Source organism: Meleagris gallopavo, chromosome 1 (assembly GCF_000146605.3).
Source record: "Meleagris gallopavo isolate NT-WF06-2002-E0010 breed Aviagen turkey brand Nicholas breeding stock chromosome 1, Turkey_5.1, whole genome shotgun sequence".
In the NCBI taxonomy this organism is placed as follows: domain Eukaryota; kingdom Metazoa; phylum Chordata; class Aves; order Galliformes; family Phasianidae; genus Meleagris; species Meleagris gallopavo.
The window spans coordinates 60,154,570-60,178,570 of NC_015011.2; positions in this window are offsets into that span (position 1 = coordinate 60,154,570).

Genomic DNA, 24,001 nt, shown 5'->3' on the forward strand with positions numbered 1-24,001 from the left:
GAACGCGCCCCGGGCGGCGCGGCGGGAACGCGCGTCAACAACCGTTGGGGTGCGCGTGCCTGCCCGCAAACAGATATACCCACCGGGGCGGGTGCCGCCCCTCCACGGCTCTCCCTGCCCGCCGCCGTCGCACCCAACTGGGTCTTCGCTCCCCTCGTGAGAGCCGCGCCTCAGCTGCCCCCGTTGACCGCCGCGAGGATTAGGAGGCGCATAGAAACCGGCGGGAGGAAGGTGTGGATCGGAGCTTGGAATGGCTGGAGAGGCGCTTATAAAGTCATCGCGAGGAAGAGCTAAATATATTTTTGTTTAGGGTTGGCTTGGGAGAAGGTTGGAGCTGTGGTCATGGCAACTCCCCCTGTTTGGATCGTGTCGTGCGCTCAGAAATCGCTGTTCGCGTGTGCGTGCTCTGTGAGACCGAGAGAATTACGTCAAGTGGATGCCTGGCTCCATTATCACAGAATAACTGCGTAACGTGAAGCATTGTCAGCCGCTGTCAGCTGGTTCTTGTATGACAGAACCGCCTAGGTTGGAAATCATCTCCAAGAGCAAGTCTAGCCATCAGCCTGGAGTCCCATGGCTAATCCGCGTCCCTCAGTATCACATCTGCACATCTCAAATACCTCCAGGGATGGAGGCTTCACCGCTTCCCTGGGCAGCATGCTCCGATGCCTGACTGCCTCTCTGTAAAGACATCCTTCCTTATATCCAATACAAACCTCACTGGAGGGACTTGAGCCTACATGTCACCTGAGGGCAACACCCTACTCAACACAAATTCCTCTCTGGAAGTTTTAGAGAGTGATGAGATCTCCCCTAAGACTCCTCTCATCCAGGCTGAGCAGCCCCAGCTCCCTCAGTCACTCCTCATAACTTGTGTTTAATAACACACAAAATCTTATTCTTCAGGAAGGTACTGAGGAGAGCATACAAGTGTGTAATATATGAGTACATAGGTTTGTATGTACATGCATACTTCTAAATGGTCTCAGAAACTACTGCTTACTAACAGTGCTCTACATCTGGACTAGTAGTCAGGAAGAGCACTTTCCATCCAACATTTATATATACCCAATATGTCTGTAAGCATACATATATTTGCATACCGTTTATCTATAAATGCTTTATCTCTGTCTGTACCACTGTGTGTAAGCATAACCACATAGATGTGCTGTCTGCCCACACTATGTTGAGTATGCCAGGGGAGTCAGCTGATGTGCACCTGAACAGAGCAGGAATGCAAACCAGTATAGAAGCACTGTGAATAATCCAGGAATTAGGAATTAAGAACAAACTCAGGATTATGTAGTAACAGCATTGGTAATACAAAAGTAGTCCACTGTTCCTTTCAACAAGCCTTTCCAGCAGAGGTAATTCAAACATCTGTCATATCCAGATCCATACAGTTCCAATCTCATATCAAAGCCACAATTTTCCAACCCTATCTTAACAGAAGTTTTGATCTTCATAATCTATTAACGGTGTGGGGCTTGATTTTGACATGAAAAGCAGTTAGGTACTACAATAACATGATCCAAAACAAAATGGATACCATTCATAAAAGATGCACAAAATGAGCTCATGACATGGCTGTGGAAATTCTTACTACTGTGTGGTGCAACAAATATCAACCTGAAGTGCACAATTCCCAAATCACTATCTATATCCCTGTCTGAGAACAGATGGAGGAAAGCCTTCAGCTGATACAAACTTGGCTCAACCCACTCTACTTACTGATGGAGTTTCCATGAGCATTGAAATTAGAGCTACCAGTTGCAATCAGTAGAGAGCCCGCTGAGTCAGCTTACGTGGTGGAAAATCTGGCAAAGATATCTGTCCTCACCTGAGTAGTGCATATGTTCATACACGTGCAAGTACCAGATGGCAGTAGCACCTGCATCAGTGAATATTCCTGCCTCTGAAACCAACCATGGTTAGTGGGGTAGTAGTTCTCTGCAGGTGAGGCAGCAGCTCTTCCTAACTTGATAACCAAATAATATCTCCTTCCCTACAAAGATGTAAGATGAGGATGTGTTAGATTATGATGTGTTAGATTTTTGAATAATGGAAGTAGATGGAGGAGAGCATATGCAACACGAAAGACTTTTTAAAATGCTCTCAAAGAGGCCAATGCGTACGGTGTGTCCATTGATTACTAGCTGAGCACTTGGCCTCTGAACAATCAGGAGGGCTATCAGTTTAATCTTTGTAAAATGCTAATAAGGACCTGAACAATTCCCATTAGGGAATTGAAGAGCCATCTGCACTCAGAATGAAGCTGTCTATAGCTGTCTTGCTATCTTGGAATCCAGCAACAGAGAGCCTTAGTCATATGACAGGGTTATTTGCATCATTATGCTTCGTATTCCCAGAGGAGTTTTCACAATACACTGTAAGAGGAAGAGTTTAAACAAGTAGAACTAAAGCAAAAACAAAGCACTGTGCTTCCTTTACGTGTCTCCTTTTACTGCATGCACGTAGTGTTCAGAGTAGGAGGAGGGTGGAAAGCAATATCAGAGAGAACTTCAGGCTAATAAAACACACCCTTGAAAGCACACAAGAACAAGGGGCTGCGAGATCAGTACAAAAAGGGTTACTCCATATAAAAAAAGCTCAGAAAGATGAAATTCTGCATCTCAGCCTAGTAGAATACTGATGTTCCAGACTTGTAATGTGCAAGGTGAGCCCATTGCTGTGTCTTCCCTGAGGCTTTTACAGTTCTGCTGTTTAGCACTGGGCTAGATAACAATCACCTCGCCCCAGCAAAGTCTGTGAATGACTGCCTGCAAGCACTATAAAACTGGGTGCCTCCGCTAAGCTGACCAACAGTCAAGGCAGTAGTCCCAAACCAAGCCAGAGGAAAAATACTGTTGTTCAAGAGTGAGTTCTTGAAAGGCGGTAAGCTGCTGCTCAAAATAAGATCACATTATGGCACAGTGCCCCATTTTGAAAAATCAATATATAAAAACAGGGCCTGATTTTTTTATATATTCAGTTTCTAAAATAAATTACTAAAGGTTCATGAAGGCCAGCTGCCGCTGGTTAGACAAGCATTATAACAAGGAAGACAGTTACAGAAGGAAATGCAAGGAAATTTTTAGTATCTTCATGGTATCAAAACTATTTTCACCGTAAAAATGTCCAGGAAATCTTAAATTATTTTCTGAAGACTTTCCAAAACTTGGAACTTGCCAGGTGGATGGCCACTCCTGTGGGAATTTGTAATCACTTTAACTACTGAGAACAGCAGATTCCATGATAAGCATACAGTCCTGGAGCACAGTCTGGGACACTTTGGGAGTTACCAAGCAAAAACACAGCACATGGATTTTCAAATGAGGAGACAATTGCTGAATTACAGGGCAGACTGGGAGGGATGCTGAGAGGTCATCTAGCTCCGTCTCTGTGAAAGCACCTCTGTCCTATCGGTTTTCCCCTTAGAGACCTCCAAGGCTGAAAACACCAAGATCTACCCAGGCAAGTTGTTCTGCTCTCATGATTATCTCTTTTTGCTTTAGCTTTTTCATAGTGATTAATCTGGATCTCTTTTACCATAATCTGAATCTACTTCTTATCCTACCCATCACAGACCAAGACCCCAGACCTTTCACCTTTGCAGCAGCCTTTCAGGTGCATGAAGACTTATCATGTCACTTTTTATTACATTATCCAGAAGTAAATCCCATTTCTTCTTATCTGTCTTCCTAGACTACATTGTGAGACCTCTGGTGATACCTTTCGAGGTGCTGGATTAGGCCAAGTGTTCCCAGTTGAGGCCTCATCACCATTATGTTGAACAGGAGAAGCACTTGCTGTGTTCTGCAAACATCCCTTCTATTTATATAACTTAGTACAATGTTTGCAGTGCTAGAGGGTTTCATGTGCTTTCCACATAGATGTAAATTTGTAAGAGTCAGGTCAACAACATGAAACCAAAGCACCACTGAAGCATCTGAAATGCTCTCCATTAACAACAGCTCTTATCTAATGTACAGAAGTGTTTCTGCTAAAAGTCGCTGCATTGAAATTGCTGCCTGCTGGAGGCAATTTCATTGGGGATCTCCCTGACGGATTATATTGCCTTATTTTCTGATGCTCACATCTACTCAGATTGCTAACGCATATTTGCTTTGTGTAAAAGTAATATGTATACAAACCAGCAACTGAATGTTTCCAAAATAAATGTTTCCAGAAGAAGCAGAGAAAGTCCAGTCTACAGAGGTCTGAAAATTTGTTGTCTTCTGCATCAGCTGCAGCTGTTAGTAAGAAGAATCATCAAGTTCTGGGGAAAACATGAAGAGCTTAATCCCTAAGCAGTAACACAGGTGTTCGACTTGTATTTGAAATACAAGGCAGAGGTCATCAAATACCCAGCATCCTCTTGGATGCCAGTGGTTATTTATTGCATGAGTATTTGAATAGCTGTCATCTTTATAGAATGAAGCTATTTAACCCTTTCCACCACTCCTGAACACACAAGTACACACTAATCTTGAATGATGTTTTGTAATAGGGGTTGAATTCCAAATAAATTGCTAGCAATATTTCAATAAAAGAAAAGAAACCTAATTCACTTAGAAAAGCTACTTAGAGGATCAGCAAGAAAAAGTGAAGGCTTCCCTTGGTAAAAACTCTTCTGGTTTGACAGGGAAATAAAAAGCCAGCCTATTGATCCAGTAAATTTTGAGCACTTAAAAAAACTTTCCTAATCCTTCAGATAGGAACCAGTAAGGAAAGTTTCTTTGCCGCTCATGCAAACCTGCTGAGCATTGAGTATGGACAGCATTTGGGAGCATTTTAGGAATTAGAGAGGCTCTGGATCTGTTCATACACTTTATAGGCAATTTCACTGCTTACAGATTGTCCAAGTTGTAAAACATAAAATTGCAGTTGATTTTGCTGCTACTACTCAGGACTACAGGTATAAGAAAAGCTAGTGAGAAACTTTCACTTCACATCACTTCGCCACGTTATGCTACACTACAGTTTACTATAAGTAAAGATACCTCTACTACAAGTAGAGATAACCCAAAACAAAGTCTATCCAAAGACAGAAAACTCCCTCCCAGAATTGTACAGGACACTAGCGGCCAGGAAGAGTAGCCCAGATAAGTTTGACTTCATGGTTCCTTACAGAACAACACCTGGATCTGTAAAGACATACAAGATCACCTTCAATTAGCAAAACGTATATATAGAAAATATATACATGCCACACTAATTAATAGCTTAAACAAAAACTCAGAAGTACAGCACTTCCTTTTATGCAGCTAGCCCTTGGGAAGGACTAGAGAAATGGATTTAAATATACGTTGGTTAAGCACAATGGAAAGAAAGGCCTGTGATGTCATCACTGAGACATATCATTGGTTCTTGACCTAATTTGGGCTATACCAATCCTGCACAAGAGCTGACTGGGCAGGACTTCCCCTGGAACTGGTTTACTCAGCATAGCATGTGCTAAGGTCTAGAAGGCATGTTTAACACTTTGAGTTTAGCCTGAGGCACGTTTTGTGTACTTGTTTATAAAGCAACATCATTTTACTCCTTTAACCAAACTGCGTAGAGCAGCTCTCTTGTGTTGCCTAGAAATAACCAACAGGCCTGATTCTCAAACAAGTCTGAAAGTTTTCTTCAAGCTTGTAATTTACTCGTGGTTAGGCTCTCTTTAGCAGAAGGCTCTGGGGTTGAGGACCTTACTGTTTAACAAGTAGTATTAGACTTATCCTTTGGCAAACTATAAAGAAGACTCTACTTATGTGCCGTCCAAATTCATCACTGTTTACAGAAGTATTAATAGTACGAGGAAAGTAAATCAATGAAGTCACTTTATTGATCCTGAAAACGTGGAACTACTATTAATAAAACATGTTTATGTTGTTTTATGGATAGGTCAAAGTCCTGGTAGGGTGTGTTTGTCATTCTAATTTATGCACAGTTTCATCAACAAAGTATTTGTTATTGCAGTATTGTATTTATTCATCTCCTGTTTTCTTCCTCCACAGCCAGAACATCTGCTAAATGTTTCTGAATCTAAGCTTGTTGGGATAGGGCCCGTTACTTTTACATATTTATGAACTGTGTGGTACACTGGCATTCATTCAGCAAAGACTGCTTCCCAAGGCTCATGTACGAATGACATAAACCGGTACTGGCTTATGTGCAGGAGGTCTACATGTGCAGAGTTCACAGAGGGGCTGGAAATCCTGTTACATGCAGAAGTACTTAAACTCCACTGCTGAAAAAGAACAGAACTATCTGCTAATATCTGAGTGATGCAAGAAGGCCAGAAAAAAAGGAAGAACTGGTACTTACGATGATCTAAGGCATTATAATGAAAAGTAATTTGATAAAACTGAATGAAAAGAGACATCTCTTAGCATCAAAATACTTTCAAATCTGGAGAAATATTCCAAGCCAACAAAAGATACAGTGCTTGTGTTAGTTGTAATGGAATGAACAAAGCAGAACACAGAACTGGTTTTTCGGGTGGAAAAATGAACAAATAAATCATTTCTGATTTCTGTTTTTCTTGTTGTAGTCCAGCATCCCATGCCAACACTCACACAGGCCCATCTTTATGCTGTTTACACACTGAAGGGAGTGTATTCTGCCTTCATTGTGTGGAGAACTTACACATGTGACTCCCATTAGCACAAACAGAAACTATGTTCATAAATTTCCCTTTTGTGCATGGACTGAGTGGGCCTGTCACTATTTGCTTTTCTGGCTGGGTTGCAAATGGTACCTTTCCAAAGTCAGAGCAGTAACATTTTCTAACCTTGTGAAAAAGAATGCAGCCCATCTCCTCTCAACTGTGAGAGCCATCTACGCTTTGAGGATCATCTGTCTGCCTAAGTCCATGCCAGCAACAGAACACGAGCACAAGCACAGCCTAATAGCCTTAATGAGATTACAGCTACAGATGCCCCAGTGCTGCTGTCTGGCCAAGGAACAGAACAAGCACCAAGTTCATTTGGAGAAAAAAATCCCCTTAACTTCCGCCTGAGTGGGTTGCAGTCTGATCAGAATTTCAGAACTACAGTGTGTGAGATCCACACACTGATTTCCTGTTTCTTACAATTCTTTTGCAATGCATTATTTTTCACAAAGCAGCATATTCTTATAGATTTGGAGACTTAAGTAATATTTTTCAGGTAAAATACTAAAACTGATGCTCTGTATCCACAATGCATCTAGTGATGCCTATTATTAGCTATATTAGATTGATCTCACCTATGACTTTTCTATGTTTGCCTATTGTCTGTATGCTTGCCTATAATATCCATGTTCTACAGTGGAATGTGGTGAATCTTTGCCAATATAATCATTATTTTTTTAATCTGCAGTTTATCTGATGCATCTGTTTGTAACTCTATCCTACATACAAAGAATACTCTCTCTGCACCTGTTCCAAGCAGCGTTTGGTTTACTTACTGCTTAAATTCCTAATCTGAATAAAAACAAGTAAGTAAGTGTGTACAATGAAGCCTGGAATTAAATGAAACAGCTGACCTTTGGATAGTAACATATCAGCTGGCTAGAATGCAAAACCTGGTATCAGTGCATTAAGGTACTCATTGTGCTGCTCTGATTGGAGCCTGCAGATGCTGCCGTGCAGATTTCATTGAGCTTCCTGGGTGCCAGCAAGAGAGAAACCCACTGCAAATAGCTAACTCTGTAGCTCCTGCGGGATTTCATGCCTGGGAAAGAAAATCTACTAGCAGCCCTTTTGCAGATTTTGCATGAGGACTATTTAAAAGGGCTAGCACAAAAAGAAAATTCCTCCCCTTACAAACAGGAAAACCCAGAATATCATAATATCAAACAATAAGTAACATTTTCAGCAGAAGGAAGGAGAGGCCAGCTGGTCAGTACTCACAGAGCATGGCTGTAACGTCACCTTCTCCTGGCACAGGCCAGCTCCTCCCCGACGGGTGCTCGCAGTTCACCCACCTCTGCCACAGCTGCCACCCAGAGCAGAGAGCTCCCTCGCTTCCCTCGTGCCCAAAATTGCCCAAACAATTTGCTCTTTCACTAGGCTTGCAGGATGAAGCCAAACTAATAAGGAAATGGGGTCTGGGATGCAAAGCTCCTTCTGTGCATCTTGCAGGGTACTGGGGAGATGGTGTGATGATGGCTCCGGCTGCCACTTCGTCACTGTTGCTGTGGTAACGGAGCAGTGGTCTCCTGCGGCCTGGTAGCAGAGGCAGCAGCACTGAGAGCATGCATTGCCCCCTTTCTGAGGTGTCCTCTGGCAGAGGCAGGACTCAGCACCTAAAACGGGCTCTGTCACACAGTGTATTTCCTCCCCCCATATGCGCACTTTAGGCTACTCCCCTCACGGAGCTCTATGGTGCCTGTCAGTCTCACTTGTATGGTATAACGAAGCTGGCACAAGCCCAAGGGAGCCCGTTGCTTCCTCTGGGAAATACTGTGTCGTGTGAAAACAGGAAAACGGCAACCTTGTTCCGGTAAACATCTGAGCATCACTGAATCATAGACTCACAGAATGGCTTAGGCTGGGAGAGACCTTAAATCCCACCTAGTTCCAACCTCCTCTGGTGGGCAGGGCTGCCACCCACTAGATCAGGCTGCCCAGGGCAATGCATGCTCACCAGTACTTGAAGAACAGCTAGGATAGAGGGAGATCATTCTGTCCCTTTCAGCAGGTGAATGAACAGCTGAGGCAGTAATGGGACTTTTCTCTGCCAAGATTTTCCCTGCCAACATGACTGAGTGCAAGCGTGTTTGTGAGGCCCCATCCACAGCTACAGCAAAGCTGCAGGGTAGGGAGAGATCCTTTGTTCATGTCCCCTGAGCTGAAAAGTCTGGACGTGATCCTTTCTGAGCCTTAATACTGCTGTTATTGATTTGTTTTAAATATTATTATTATAGCATTGACATTAATGGTAATATGACAGGACAGCCTATAGCAGCAGATACCTACAGACTCTGTACTCTTTGTAAAGAAGTCAGGACTGCAGAGCAGGCATTACTTTGCTGGACAATGAACAATTCAGGCTTGTTTTGGAAAGCAAATCCTTGGATAGTTAAATAATACCACTTGTTTACATGAGATTATTTATCTCATCTTCTTAATAAAATGTTGGTAATGGTTCTTTGTTGCTTTCCTTATTATTCTCTACTAATGCCAAGTGCTTCTTTCAAGGTAATAGATTTCCTCTCTCAGGACACCAGTAACAAACACAGCTTTGTGTGCACGTAGGTGGTACGGACAGAAACAAATATGCATAACTTAAAACCCACACATTTGTTCACTTGATTAAATTTCCTGTCCTCACTTTTAACTCAGATTGTTTGAGCTTCCCCTGGCAGTAGCTTATTGCCGTTTGCTGGACAAAGACAGGTCTCCAGATGCTAAAATCCAAGTATTAAAGATCCCGTCATGACAGTGTATTAAATACCTTTTTACTCCAATGTAATAGGAAGCAGCAGAGACAAGACCAGCTCAGAACAGCAGTATGAGCCAGAAGGGTTAGAGTGTACTGAACCAGATTCAAAATCTGTGAGTAGGCTAAAAAATTCTCCAACAACAATAACAATTAAACTCATTTTACTCTTCTTTGCCTCTGGCTTCAGAGTCAGTTTACAAGCTTTTATGCAACACTAAAAGGATTATAACTTAACTCAATTTAGGAAAAGTTACATTTCTCTAGTGCTTTTGTGACTCTAAACCATGGGACTCTGGGAAAATCACCAAATAGAGTGGTGGCCACAACAGTGCTGAAAGACTGGTTATGAAAAAGTGCCTTTCCAAAGCAGCTAAAGAGCATCTAGAGCCAGTCCCAGTAAGTCTGGAGCCTGCACATTGCACATGCTGGGCTTTAACAGCTTCCCCTCCCAGTCTTTGCATGGCAGCTTAGTGGCTTGTTCAAGTTACAGCTATACCCAGAGTTATAAGCATCTGGCTCCATACAAATATAAGCTTACTAAAAATAGGAATGCATGTAATAAAAGCCCTTGTTATGGCCATTTTATGTCTTTTTCCTCACTAATTTTAAATGAGAATGGAAGAAAATCAGAAACTGAACTGTATGCTTAATCTTACATAGGGGAAATACTAGCTGGTAGATATAATTAGATATATCTATCTTGCTGACACACACACACACATACCAACATTTTTATGCTTGGCTTGGTGGAAAAGACTTGGTGCCTCTGGGCGTGATAGCACAAGGCCACTCAAAATGAAGCTGTCCCTGGAGAAGGCAAGCCTGAGAGGGAACCAGTGCTGGGTAATGAACGTCACAGAGGGATGTCAGGGAGAGGAGGTAGCTAGACTTGGCCTGCAGCGCTGAGGAGCCTTTTCTGTTTGCATCTTTATCCTCTCACAGCCTGAGCACTGAGCACAGTATTTAATGGGATCGCGACGGCTGCTGTACCATTACTCTTGGAAGAGGGTATAAAAATGACAGCAGTTAATAAGCACCATTTTCTCATCAGTCGCCTCATCAGACTAATTTTGCAAACAGAAAGCTTTAGAGGCTAAAGGGCTGGAAATGACATTCAGAATGCTGAGTCCAGGCCAATGCCTACACATCTCAGTCTCAAGCACAAACAAAAAGAGAACTACACTAAATGTACATCCACATGAAGGCACAGATTTCATAAACTGAACTGGAAGGCTAATGTTGGCACTTTCATTCTTCCTTAAGTTTAAGAGGCAACAGGAGCGGCAACATGAATGCCCTTTTGTCTATAAATGTCCAAACCACATTCCTAGGTGTGAAGTTCCCTCACAGAAAGGACTGCCTTGTCTGGAGTTCATGACTGAGGACAGCAATGAACCCTTAAAAAACCCACAAATGTGGTGGATCAGGGTGGAAACAAGCCTGTAATTGAGGAGACAGTTAAGAGAAGGGGTCCTTGTATCCGAAGGAGGGGGCTGGCTGATATGAAATGGAGAGATGCGTGTGGTCCAAGAGCAGGATAAAGGCAGGGAGTGTGTTTATGCGCGTAGGCAGGGAGTGGATTGTTTGCAGTGGGAGTGCATGCATATAATTTAGAGATGTCACAGCTGAAAAAGATCTTGTTGGCCTTTTCAATTTTCCTTCGTCTAGCCACTGAAGGTTTGAGAAGTTCAGTTTTCCAGACATAGCAAAAAATATCTCTTATAGTACTGTCATCATCAGTCACTAATTAGATAACTCTGACACAAAACATGTGAAAAGAGTTATTGTCCATCTAAATATTGAGGTTCAGTTTTGCTCAGTGTCCCTCTCCAGATGTTTTTCTTCTCACATCCATTTCATTTTTTTCGTTATGATCTACTGTTAGCCTTATCAGCAAGCATCTATGCTGTTTTTCTATTTTTAAAAGAAGGGAACACATTTGCTCTGTTTTTGCTTGAAAATCTGTGGTGGTAGCTGGTAAAATTAACTCAGAGTGAAATTTCAAGGCTTTTATAAAGTTATCACTTTACTAAAATAGATTATATGCTAAGCAATTTGAATATGCTAGGCTTTCCCCCTCTTCTCTCCCCCCCCAAAAAAAATAATTCCATATCTGATGTTCATGAAGATCCTTGCTCCCACTTGTCTATACTCTTATTAACTGCAGCTATGGTCATGCCTGTTATTGATGAGTTTCTGGAGAGCTCAGCAACTCAGCAATTTCATAACAGCGTTATAAATAATTCAGTCAACTGTTCTTCCCCACATCCAGATCTCACTTTTTAAAGGATTTCTTTCTAGGCACTATTTTCTTATCTCTCATCACCATCCAATCTATATTCTTGGAGGATGAATGTAATTAGCTTTGCAGTCCTTCTGCCAAAACTTCCACCAACTTCAGTCAGAAATTTGCCTGAAGAATGCCTAATGATAGCTTGTAGGAGTTGGTCCTCTTTCTGTTCAGCGGGAACAGGCTGAAGTGAATGAACACAGGTGGGCAACACAGTCCCACGGGCGTCTGAATCCCATGGGAGGGTTTAACTCACAAGTATTTTAAGAAAAGCATGAAAGAGTGGGTTGGGATGTATGAGAGAAGGCAGATGAAGAACATGGGGGAAACAAAAGAGGGTGGAGAAGCAGAGCAAGTTCAGGATTTTCTATGATTAACCCATGTTAAACCCTGTTTGGCTGTGGGTTTGTTTTTGTTGGTTTTGGTTGTTCGTTAGATTGGTTGTTGTTATTTTAATCTTTTCAAATAACAGAAGAGCTAATTTTCTCTCTCTCCCCTTTTCTATCATCAGACAGCTGTGCAAATATTTTAGCATGTGATTCTAGAAGCACAACACTAAAAACTTCTGAACTGTGCCAAGAGTCAAGTACAGGAAAACAAAAGGCAAAAGCCTGGGGTAGGTCTAGCTGCCAGGACTGTCCATCCCTGGGAGAACTGGAAAGAGGAAAAAGAGAAGAAAAAAGGAGGTCTGATAGCTTTCATTGCTTACAGTGACAGTATCCCAGGTCATAAGGAAACACAGACTTGTAGTCTTTTATAAGATGGGTAGCAAAGGTATCAAAGCAATTAGCAGTCTATTAAATCTCTGCTTTCTTGGAGTTGGTGGTTTTATCTGCAGCACCAATTGCTTGCATTGTACTTGTACAAGATACTGACTTATCAGGTTGCACATACTTTGAAAACCCAACTTACACCTTACAATATGTCAGCCATTGAATTTGGGAAATCAGTGCTATGTGCTCAGCATGAGGTAACACTGCTCTGGCATGAAACACTTCTTCCAGCAGTTGTGAGGGTTCATCAGCCAACATAAGATGCATCTCTTCACAGGTTCTCTGAGGAGTTTATGCCACATACGTGTGGGCAGCAGGTGATAATGAAAGCCTAAATACGTCATGGCCAGGAATCAAGTTGCACAGTGATTCTCTGCCAAAGACTCCTATCTTCTTACTGCAGAGGAATGACTTAGCCCTTAAAAAAACTCAGCTTTCACTTGCAGTATCCTGACAGAACAGCTTTATCTTTTCCTACTGCTTAAGATAAAGCCGTAGATATATAGCCATGCCCTATTTTCCTGCAATGGAAAATGCTAAGTTTTGCAAAGGAATGTGAGCAGCTGAAGGAATAAGATTTGTTACTGAAGCTGGTCATAATTCTCTGCACTGAAACGTTGAGCTGGCTATGATGCATGTCACCTCCTATCCTACGGAATTAAGCAGGTGGTTATTAAAACTGCACTAATTACACCCACACCGAACACACTGCAACCCTAAAGGAAGGCATTCTTCCTTCCATCAAAGATAGCAAAATAATTTCATCATTTCAGGAAGCTTCCACAGTCCACACTTCCTCTAACAATTTTCATTCCACTTCACTTAATTACCTGAATTATTAATTAATGTTAATCAGCTAATGCTTTGCACAGTGCTTTGGCTTAGTAAAATACTGTATAAATCCTTGGTATGAATGATTCATTAGGCTGCTATTTGTTTTACCAAACAATTTATTTGTTGCTTTCTATTCTCTCACTCTTTTCCACATTGCCCTTCAGAGGCAGTGGCTAGGATGAAGCCAGTGCTGCCATGGTTGTTGTTCCCAGCCTAAGCTGTGCAGCCAGCAATGCCATCTGGTCATGGCTGTTTGAAGATGGTAGCTTTTCTAGCAGTGCCATTTTTAGAGAATCTGAGTGAAGATCTCATGCCCCTTTATTCACTTGGCAGCATTTTCACCTTGCCACCTGGCTCAGATTTTAGCCTTAGCTGCAGCTATCCTGTTACCACATCTGCATAGTGAGGAGACAGACAGAGGCTCTCCTCATTCAGCAAGACAGCAGAAAAAAGGGGTGGTTGCAGCCTCCCCAAAGGGAGATCTGTTTCTAGACTGAATCCTGGAAATCTGCAATTCTATGATTCTTTAGAAAACCTATCCAGCACTCTGTTGATATCAAAGCGACTACAGACTGCAGCAGAGCTGCAGCTAACATGGCCCCAAATGACAGAGAAGAGGCTTGTGTGTGACAGAAATTCCACCCTTAGCAAAAAGGTTTGAGGCCTTCCAACTTCTCCACAGCATGTATGACTCTGAATAGGCCATTTACAAGTAGATGTAGAAGTGTTTCCTTTTGGGTGTCTCAAGTTCTGGTTGTTCTGAGAGACAGAGACGCAGTTTAAAAACATGACGGTACACATCCCTCCAATGGAAGTCAGCAGGCTTCATAGTCATTGTCTTTCCAGATCAGATGAGGTAAACATACAAAAAAACTTGGTTCGCTTTGTTTTTCTTTAGCTGTCAACCATACAAATTCTGCTTTATAACGGAGAGTCAAGTCAAGTTCTTTCCTCCTTACTCATAAGTAACGTTTAACAGGCCAAATCAGGCCACAGTAATGCCAAAAATATAACTCTTTGGAACTTGGTAAACAATTTTGTTGATACTGCTGAAAATGGAGAATTGTTTCCTTAGTGTGTTGGCTCTTCAGAGCTAATGATAGCTCATTTCTTTGAGTCACTGAGCTGGACAGACCCAACTGTGAGTGCAGCCTGGCAGGCAGAGCTGTTGAATTGCATGATCATCTTCTGATGCTCCACTTTAACTCCTTCTAGAGTTATCTGAAGCAAAAGGCTGTCTCACATTCAAAAACATCAAAGTGTAGAAACAAAGAGCCTGTAAAGTTCCCTTCGTTCTTAGTAGTTCACTCCTAGACAAGCATAAGACTATTCCTAAGCCGCGACATCCAAGTATAGTGCTAAAGACAGGACTTCCCTCCCTAGACAGAGCTGTTGTGCTCTGACGAAGAGAAGACCAAATCTTGTGAAAAAAATGAAAGAAAGGAGGAGAGCACCCAAATCGTTCTGCCTTCTAACTCCCCTTTTCTTTTGTATTCCCACATTGTGAGCAGCTCTGGGCATGGTTTTGGAGGGAAAGTGAAGCCCTCCTTTCTTTGAATCCTTCTCATTCAGGCCCTTGTCATGTCTGGAAGACCACTGCCAACAGCATCAGCTGCCAGCCAGCACAGGTAAGCAAAGAGTCCCCCACACCTCCTCCAGGTCAATCCTGCAGCAATGCCCAGGGGCCTGCCCAGCAGGGTACAGCACAGTTCTCCATGCAGAGAAACAATGGGATCTGCAGCAAGACAGCAGATGGGGAGTACAGAGCCAGAGAACAACATGGAAGAAAAGAAAAGGGAAACAAATGGACAAAGGCAAGGAAGAAATAAACAGAAAAATCCTAAGGAAAATCTTTTTGAGCCACACAATGTGGTTTCATTTAATTTCTGGTTAAAGCACCGGAAATAAGGACACTTGTCCTGAGGCCTGTCTGTGCATGCAGACATGGAGGCCTTTATACAGGCAACATGGAGAAAGGGACTGAAGTCTATGCACTATGCATATGTGCATACTGTTATATATATGCAGTACCAGTAGCTCTGAGAAGTTCAGAATTGTGAGTCAAGCCTTGCATCATGATGGGTTTTTGATCTTTAAAGAAAAAAAACCAGGACTGTGAGCACTTGCGCTGAAAGCATGAAGGTGGAAAAAAATTGGTGAGGACAAACAGCAGTGATTTTATGAAGACAGGCTGAGGGAGCTACGAAGACAGGCTGAGGGAGCTGGGCTTGTTCAGCCTGGAGAAAAGAAGGCTGCGGGGTGACCTCATGGCACCCTTTCAGTACCCTAAAGGGAGCCTACGGACAGGAGGGGAGTCAACTCTATGAAAGGGGAGATAACAGCAGGACAAGGGGAAATGGTTTTAAATTGAGGGAGGGAAGATTTAGGTTGGATGTCAAGGGGAAGTTTTTCACTATGAGAGAGGTGAGGTGCTGGAACAGGCTGCCCAGAGAGGTTGTGGATGCCCTGTCCCTGGAGGTGTTCAAGGCCAGATTGGATGGGGCCCTGGGCAGCCTGGTCTAGTATTAAATGGGGAGGTTGGTGGCCCTGCATATGGCAGGGGGGTTGGAGATTCATGATCCTTGAGGTCCCTTCCAACCCGGGCCATTCTGTGATTCTGTGATTGCTGAAGATTGTTTGTCTGTCTGTCCACCTGTGCTGGAGAAGGAATATAAACTGAGTTATCTGCAGCCGTGTAAGGGTACTGTTTATGCAAAGAGAACTGCCAATTTGTGCTGTCATGATTGATGGATCTTCCAGTGAGCAAACGCTAAGTTTGGATCAGTATACAGTAAGAGGATGTTGGTTTGCTTTTGGATTTCCTGATCAGAAGGCAAGGAAACAGGCTTAATCTGGATGACTGGGCAGAAGAAAGGAACTGTAGAAAAGAGATCAGACTTCTTTTACTAAATGAAAAAGGAAACAATATATGGAACTTCCTTACATTTGGCTACAGCACACTGCAAAAAACAGCAGACTGGTTTCCATGGCTCATTAACTGGGCTATTGCTGTTTCATGAAGATCAATGTATCATTTAATAGAAAGAGGCTTTTCAGCTCTTCAAGATATTATCTGTTGATGGCTACCATGGTATTTATAAGCATATCCATCAGTGTAACAGCAGGAAGCAATTCTCTAGGGGTCAAATTTAAATGCCATTATGGATGCAGCTTTCTGTATAGGATTAACCACTTAACTCAGTGAATCCTAAACATCATTGGCTATTGTTCACGAAAATTGATGATCTCCAGGGCTTAGCTCTGGGACGACTGACTTGTTTTCAGTGTCAATTATCTTTTCAAAGAATAAGGTTCTTTGTTAACCTCTGACTTGCTGAGCAATGTGAAGGCAGCCTACTATGCTTCACGATTCTTTTCTACCCCTATGATTCAGGCAGCTCTAGAGACTGAGTCCCATGATTGTCCTATTTCTGGCCAGTCTGAATCTTCAGCTGTCACATGAGCAGTGAGAGCACAGAGCCAGCTTTGATCACAGCAAACTTGGAAAACAAAAAACAGTGGTTTGGAAGATGAAGGCACAAATTTTGTGCACATAATGCAAAGTGTTTTAACGCTTCCAGTCCAATTTTTAGTAATGACTTACAGAGCTAAGACTATTTTGCAAGTCAGTTTATTTGGAGATGTAGTATTCACTGATTCCATCTTCTAAAATAATCTAAGTATCTTTCTAGTATTGAGTTTCTTCTAGTGAACACACCTTCCGGCATGAGAGAATCTTGCTTAGAATAGGATTATTGCTCTGGCAGCTGATAGCACCTGGGGAACATTAACTGTTGCTTAATTTTACACGAAAAATACAAGATGCTGAGTCCTGGCACGGATAAGTGCTCTTGAACACAAATTACACATTTGAGTTACTTATCATTCTATTTCCAATTGCAAAAACTATCAGCAGCCACGTCTTTTCATCCACTCTCCCTTTCAAACTAGCCACTACCTCCTGATCTGCCTATTTCTTTTAACTTCCATGTGTTACAGGGGCCAGCGTTACACTGACCTCCAGCCTAACAACTTGGTTGTGTTCCTGGTGCCCTCCTGACACTCCAGCAGGCAACTGTGATCTTCCCCTATCTACTACCCTTCTAGTGCTTCCTCACAAATACACTGCGTGAGAAATGTGAGGGCAGGTGCTCTCCATCACTGAATACTAAAATTAAGTTCTTAGGCTCTGGCAGAAGACATCCAAGTTGCCATCTCAGCAGGACTGGTCAATGTGTATGCAGGGGTCTCATTTCCATTATTTAGCACTTGAGTAGTTGTCTAGTATATACAGCTGTAGCATACTATTTTTGCTTTGCTTTACTTCAGTGCATTTCTTATTTAAAATTCTCAGAACACTTCATAAATACAACATAAACCATCGCTTTCTGCAACTACCTGAAAGGAGTTGGCCTCTTCTCCCACGTAACAGCAATATGACAAGAGGCAGTGGCCTTAAGTTGTATCAGGGGATGGTCAGGCTGAGTGTCGGGAAAAACTTCTCAGAAGGAGTGGTGATGCATTGGCACAGGCTGCCCAGGGAGGTGGTGGAGTCACCATTCCTCAAACTGTTCAAGAACCGTTTGGATGTGGCACAGAGGGACATGGGTTAGTGGGCATGGTGAGGAGCTGTTGGCAGTTGAACTGGATGATCTTAGAAGTCTTTTCCAATCTTAACAATTCTATGAAAAACTACAAAACTAATAAACTTTCTCCCAAGCAGTAAAGACAATGACATTAACTGAGAAGATGTTCAGAAAAACTTTATCAGATGAAATCTCTAGTCAATTAACTCTGCATCTCAGGTGACTTGGAATAATTCAAATGCTTAATCTGTTCCTACTCAGGACATTTATATGGTTGTTCAATCATTTTGGAGACACTGGGAGCAGCTTAGGTGGTCACTGTTTCCACCCCAAGAGTGCTAACATACCTTCAGTGCCCTGACTAGCCTCACCTAGCGCTCTCACCCTGCCCCTTCCTCTCTGCAATCCAGAGATAGGAGTTCCATTTAAGCTCCATCCTGGGCACCCACATCTGACCTAATAACGTACATTGTGTTGTAACTGTGCACGTCTGTGGCCCAGTCTCTATCTGCTGGGTAGACCTTGGACCTGTCTTGCAATCCTATCTCCAGCTGCTCCTGGCACGGACCCTGAACCTAATTCATCACCATGCCTTGGCTCATGCTGTTGATGAAGGCTGTTATCAGCACTCAATGCTTCCAACCCTCTTTGGATCCCATAGGTGTGACTGCACCCTGCTCAGAGGGCACTGCCCGTCTTCCCTGAGCTTACAACTTGTCTTCCTCCATGGAGCAGTCTTGCTGTTCTCTGAAGCTCTTGTCCCCACAGCAGTGTGAGGCTGCTCTCACACCGGAGATGCTGGAGAAGATCTTGCAGGAACCTCAGAGCAGAGTCCAAAAGCCATCCTGGTCCAAACTCTTCTCAGCAGTAGCTTAAAAGCAGCCACTGACTTTGCATTGAATTGGTTGACAAGAACTAAGACAAACTGTTGTGTTACGCTCTCCACAGATGAAACAGCACTGGTCTGAGGTAAAAATAATTTGTGGTGGGAATACCATGCTGAATTCCCCAGCTAGATCTGCCAAAGGGTGCAATTGGAAGCAGGGAAGTTATAGCTTGAAGTTCACTTCAACTAAACCAAAAATATTTAAAATGCAACTGTTTGATCTATGGAAAAGTTCCAAAATACATTAATTACAGTTTATTAGCTTTTCCATAACAATTCAAGCAAGTTCTTTCAGACTGTCTACACTGAGTCATTGTTTGGAAATAAATATTTTGGGTCTAACCCTAAATGAGAAATTATTTCATATTTAGTAATACAGACTCAGTTTTCAACTTTCTCTGCATGCAGGCATGCGGAACAAAAAAGTAGTTGAAAATTCTGGCCTTTCTTTCCAGTCTGCCCAAACTCAGGCTGCTTTTAAAGGAGAGACAGCAGTTAGGTTCTGAGCTGCCCTTCCCCCAGTGCCAAGAAGTAAACAAGTATGTTTAAGGCAACATAAACTAATTAGACACCTAATCCTACGTTTGTCTGCATCCAGTACTTCTATGACGCGGCTGAGAAAGATGAGAAGGACCAGCAAGAAATGGACAGAGGGAAAGAGAACATTCATTTGCAGCAGAAATAGGAGGCAATATAATGCTCTAGGCATTAACTTTACACAAACTATGATCATACCTCTCAATCCAGTAATGCTCTAAAATAGCACACAGATCTTCAAAAGGAGGGGAAAGATCCTACCTTAAAAAGAGTTGTTGCTTTTTCATTACCTACGTAAAAAAGCTCAGAGATAATTTAATAAAAAAGTAGCAGCTTCTTAATTACTATATGAAGTTTGTGAGCAAACTATCAAGCAGTAAAGTCCACTCCATGCCACAGCCTGGGTGCAAGAGGGGAATGAAGCAGCACATTTGCCCTGAAACACAAGACATGGGCTGCATCAGAGAGCAGCCCCTTCTCAGCTGATCCTCTCCAGAGCTGAAGATGCTGTTACCGAGCAACTCCGCAGCACTGCTGGCTTTCCTAAAATAACATCTAATTACAACCTGTGTGAGCATCACAAGACTTGGCCAAATAAGAACCAGGTCCAGCAGCCTGAAGTGTAAAAGAGTTTGCTAATGTCAGTAACATTTTCTGCAATTTCCACTTCAGAAAGCTGAACATGCAGGGTCTGTTTGTAGTGATAATTAACAGGAGGTGGTGGTAAACTTGCATTCAAAAGGAAGGATGAATATCTGACAAATAATGAAAAAAAAAAACAAGTAATGAGAAATTATGAAGTTATGAATTATTGAGAAAATATTTTTTTCTTATTTGCCAAATGGTGTGAGTACTTCCAGGATTCCCACTGTCAAGCATTTCTCCTAGCTAGGAGAGCACATCATTCACTTTTGAAAACAGAGAAAAGAAAGAAATCAATGGACAACAACTGACTTCAGTAGGTGAGATTCTAAGAAGAGATATGAACAATTAGAACGGCATGCAACTCTGAATCAGTGTATGGAACGAAGCAGCGTTAGGCAAACAGGATTTAACTGACCCATGCTGGTGACAGCCTTCAGTATTTTCTCACAGGTAATAACTAGTTGCAGAAAAGAAGCCTGAGGCTTTCAAATGAATGGCTCATCTTACCGTGATGAAATGCCCCACCCAGCACCAATTATTACTATTATACCACTAATAACTAAATAAAAAGTAACAGCTGTTATACTTTGCTGTCCTGCCAAGTCTGGCATTTTGTTTGATATGGAACAAAGAAAAAGGCATAATTAATTTAAAATTGACCTTTGCTTCGGAAACCTTCTGCCATTATATGAGAAAAATACAAGTTACTACAAGTTGTGAAAACAACTCTGTGTTTCCAGTTTTCTGGTTTCCAGTGTTTGCACTTGACACAGTTTTGTGTTTGTGATGAAGGTTGGAACAGGAATTTGCTCATACTTTAATGTCATGCGATATCCCCCACTTGGACTGTGACTATGATTACCTCCATAGTTTTCTCTCCTGTCTTCTACCATCTTTGCCTATTATTTATATGGGTTTTCGTATGGCCAGTATAAGAGGTCAGTGTTTTAAAAACCAGTAACTATCAGCAGGTGATAAAAGCAGGAGAGGCACCACTTACTAGTTCTAGGTTTCAAATAACATGTTTGATTCTGTCCCATACTAAGTAAAATATGAAAGCAGAAGGTTATGCTTGGCCAGCTGTTTGGTGCTCAACCAGACAGTGCTCATGTTCACACACCTCAGGGCTCTCATGACAGCCTGCCAGGAGCCAGAGGGATCCCTGAGTCCAGGTGAAGTGAAAGGAACTGCAGCTAGTTACCTTTATGTTTAATAGGGATGTGTTGCTCGTGGAAATTACAAGCAAATTACAGGTTCTGGCGTGTAATGGCCTAGCCAGACCAAAACAAAAAGATGTGGTGCTAGGGACAGTGCTGTATGCTGGGACCTCGTTGCTTTATAAATAGCCACAACATTCTGCAAAACAGCAGTTTTTCTAGAGAATGCCCTTTCTTGATCTGTGTTTATGATGCCTTTATTTAATGTGTGACTCTGCTCTTTGTTTTTATATGGGTGTAAAGGTGTTTCTTCAAATCAAGTCAGAAGGCCTCATTGTTTCTAGCTCCTGGTCTCCCTAATGCTGCTAATCCCATATTAACAGCCTACTGACACAGAAGAGACCACAGAAAGGACTGACTGCCAGCACCCCTGGCCCTGTGACCGCATACTGGTCAGATCTGGATTAATACTTGAGGCGATTTACCCCAGGAGGCCTTGTTACAGGTGCCTGTAACTCTAAACTCTCCTTGAACTGCTTCGGGGAAGAGGAAGAGGGCAACATGTATATTCACAGCTGGTGAAGACACAAACAAAGCCCTTCTGTATCTCATCCCCTTTCTTTTCCTCTACAAAATCAGGATGACTGCAACCAAAACCTTAGATTTCAGAGCAGAGGTAAGGAGCCAGGCTTCAGCACCCCACCCACAGGGCAAAATCCACGGTGAAGTCCTTCCTCTCCTACCACCTGTCACTGACAGCAGATTTGCTTGAATTTAGCTTTTCTGGTTACTAGGTTCTGGTTCCTGTTATCCAGGAAGCAAGATGCAGCCAAACACATTGACTTCCTCTAGTATTTCTATAGTGATATCGCACAGCTGTATTGGAGAGTCCAAGTACAAGAATGACTCTTACAGCCTTAAAAACAGTTCACACCATTTGCACTTAGCGAAGGCTGGAAAAGCAGCATCATTCTTGTTTGGCACTGAGCTCCAAGTGATAGCTCAGTGTACCATTCTAAACTGCCACATGCATCTCTCCATGGCCTGGCACAGCTCCTGCATTTGCAACCATCTGATAGCCACAGACCTGGGCTGGAGGTTCAGCATTCCTCATCTCTCCTGGGATAGTTCTGTGGCAGAACGATTTCATTTGGCTTGTTAACCAATTGCCAGTAGTACAGGTAATTGCTCCTGGCCTGAAGTTCTATAACTGGGTTACTGTTGTTTGCAGGCTAGGGACCAGAGTTTGGCCTTCAAGGCACCACATTGTCCCCTCTAGGAAGAGCGGTGAAGTACAAAAACATACCATACCTTACACAGACATTAAGTTGACCCATAATAATAATAATTATTATTACACGGCTGCTTTTTTCCATCTTAGCTGCTTAACCAACAGCCCCACAACTCATACAGCTGTGCTGCTTAGTGCTTCTCTCACCTCTCCCCTGCCCTTCTCTGCTTCCAAAGAAATGCACTGTTGTTGCAACCCGTATGTCTTTCCATAGTCCTTTATTAATAAAGAGCATCTGCAAGGAAGAGGGATCTGACTCACCCCACAGCACAGCTGCCCCTGCTGCTATTTTCCCACCTGAAACAACAATTCTCTTTCCAAAGTCCCTTCCATCACCACAGCAGCCAGCTCCACTGTCACCCAGGCAGTGCTGCACCCTCCTTCTAAGGAACAGAATATTCTTGGCTGCTCTCTCCAGGAGATGCTTTTGAACAAAATCTTTGCGTAACGCACACTCACCTCTTTCTCATGCTGTCTCGCTCCTTTTCAGAATCTCAGTGAGGAGCATTCGGTGAGTGCGAGGCTTTTTCAAAATTGATTCCTTATCCATATTTGGGAATTTGTGCTGGGCACTGGCTGGTACAAGCCAGAGTCTTCCCACAGTGCACTTTGGGACTTGTAGTTCCCAAAAAGGAATGTTGTTTTCCCAATTGCAAGAGCCAAGCAGCAGTAACAGAAATCCAAAAAGCTTTTATCTCTGCCTTTGCTTAGCTGCCGGGCCCTGCATTCTGCACTGTCTCTGTGCTGTGCCTCTGGCTTAACAGGCTGAACACGTGTGGGGCCCCTTCCACAGCCTGAAGCACAGCACACAAACCAGCATGCTCTGCCAAAGGTGCTGCTGTGGGTGCTTGTCCTGAACAGACAAGGGCTGGTCCTGCTGCCTGCAAGCAGCATCTCGGGGAGCCAGGAGCAGGCACAGTGAGATTCCCCACACCTTCTTCTGGCAAAGAAGCTCCCTTTTTAAACTCATGCTTCATTCTTCAATGCTCTTTTAGTACATGTGATTTTTTTAATTACTAGTAGACCACTAAAGCAGTGTAATAAATCCCACCTCTCCTGTAGAGATTCATTTTATGAAGAATGTTTTCAGAGTGCAATAGTTATTTTGCAAGTAGGACACCCTATTGTTTCCAAATATCAGCTAAAGAAGAATGTGGCACATTTTATAACGCTGCTGTGCAGAACCAGTGGAGATGCTGTTACTATTGCCCAACTCCATAGCTTAAGCTGCCTGAAGCAGCAGGCTCTCTGGCTGGAGATCTCAGGGGAACACGCTCTGAGGAGAGAAAGGCGTGTACCCACTCCACTAGCAAACTGCCTCAGCAAAGAGCTCCCTGCCACCCCAAAGCCCTTCCGCTGGCAAGGAAAACCAATGAACTACAGCTGTACTGGCTCACTTCACAGTAACCTCCTCCTGCACTTGGAAACTGATCTGGGCAGGCCGACATGCTTGTGGTTGGTGACACCTGGTGGTCCCGAGGGGAAAGGCATTGGCTGTCGCAGGGCCCTGACTCCCCTGCTGATGGGGCAGCCGAGGTGTGAGGTGCCAGAGTGGGAAAAGTTTCTCTTAGTAAGAGCTAAGGGTTTCC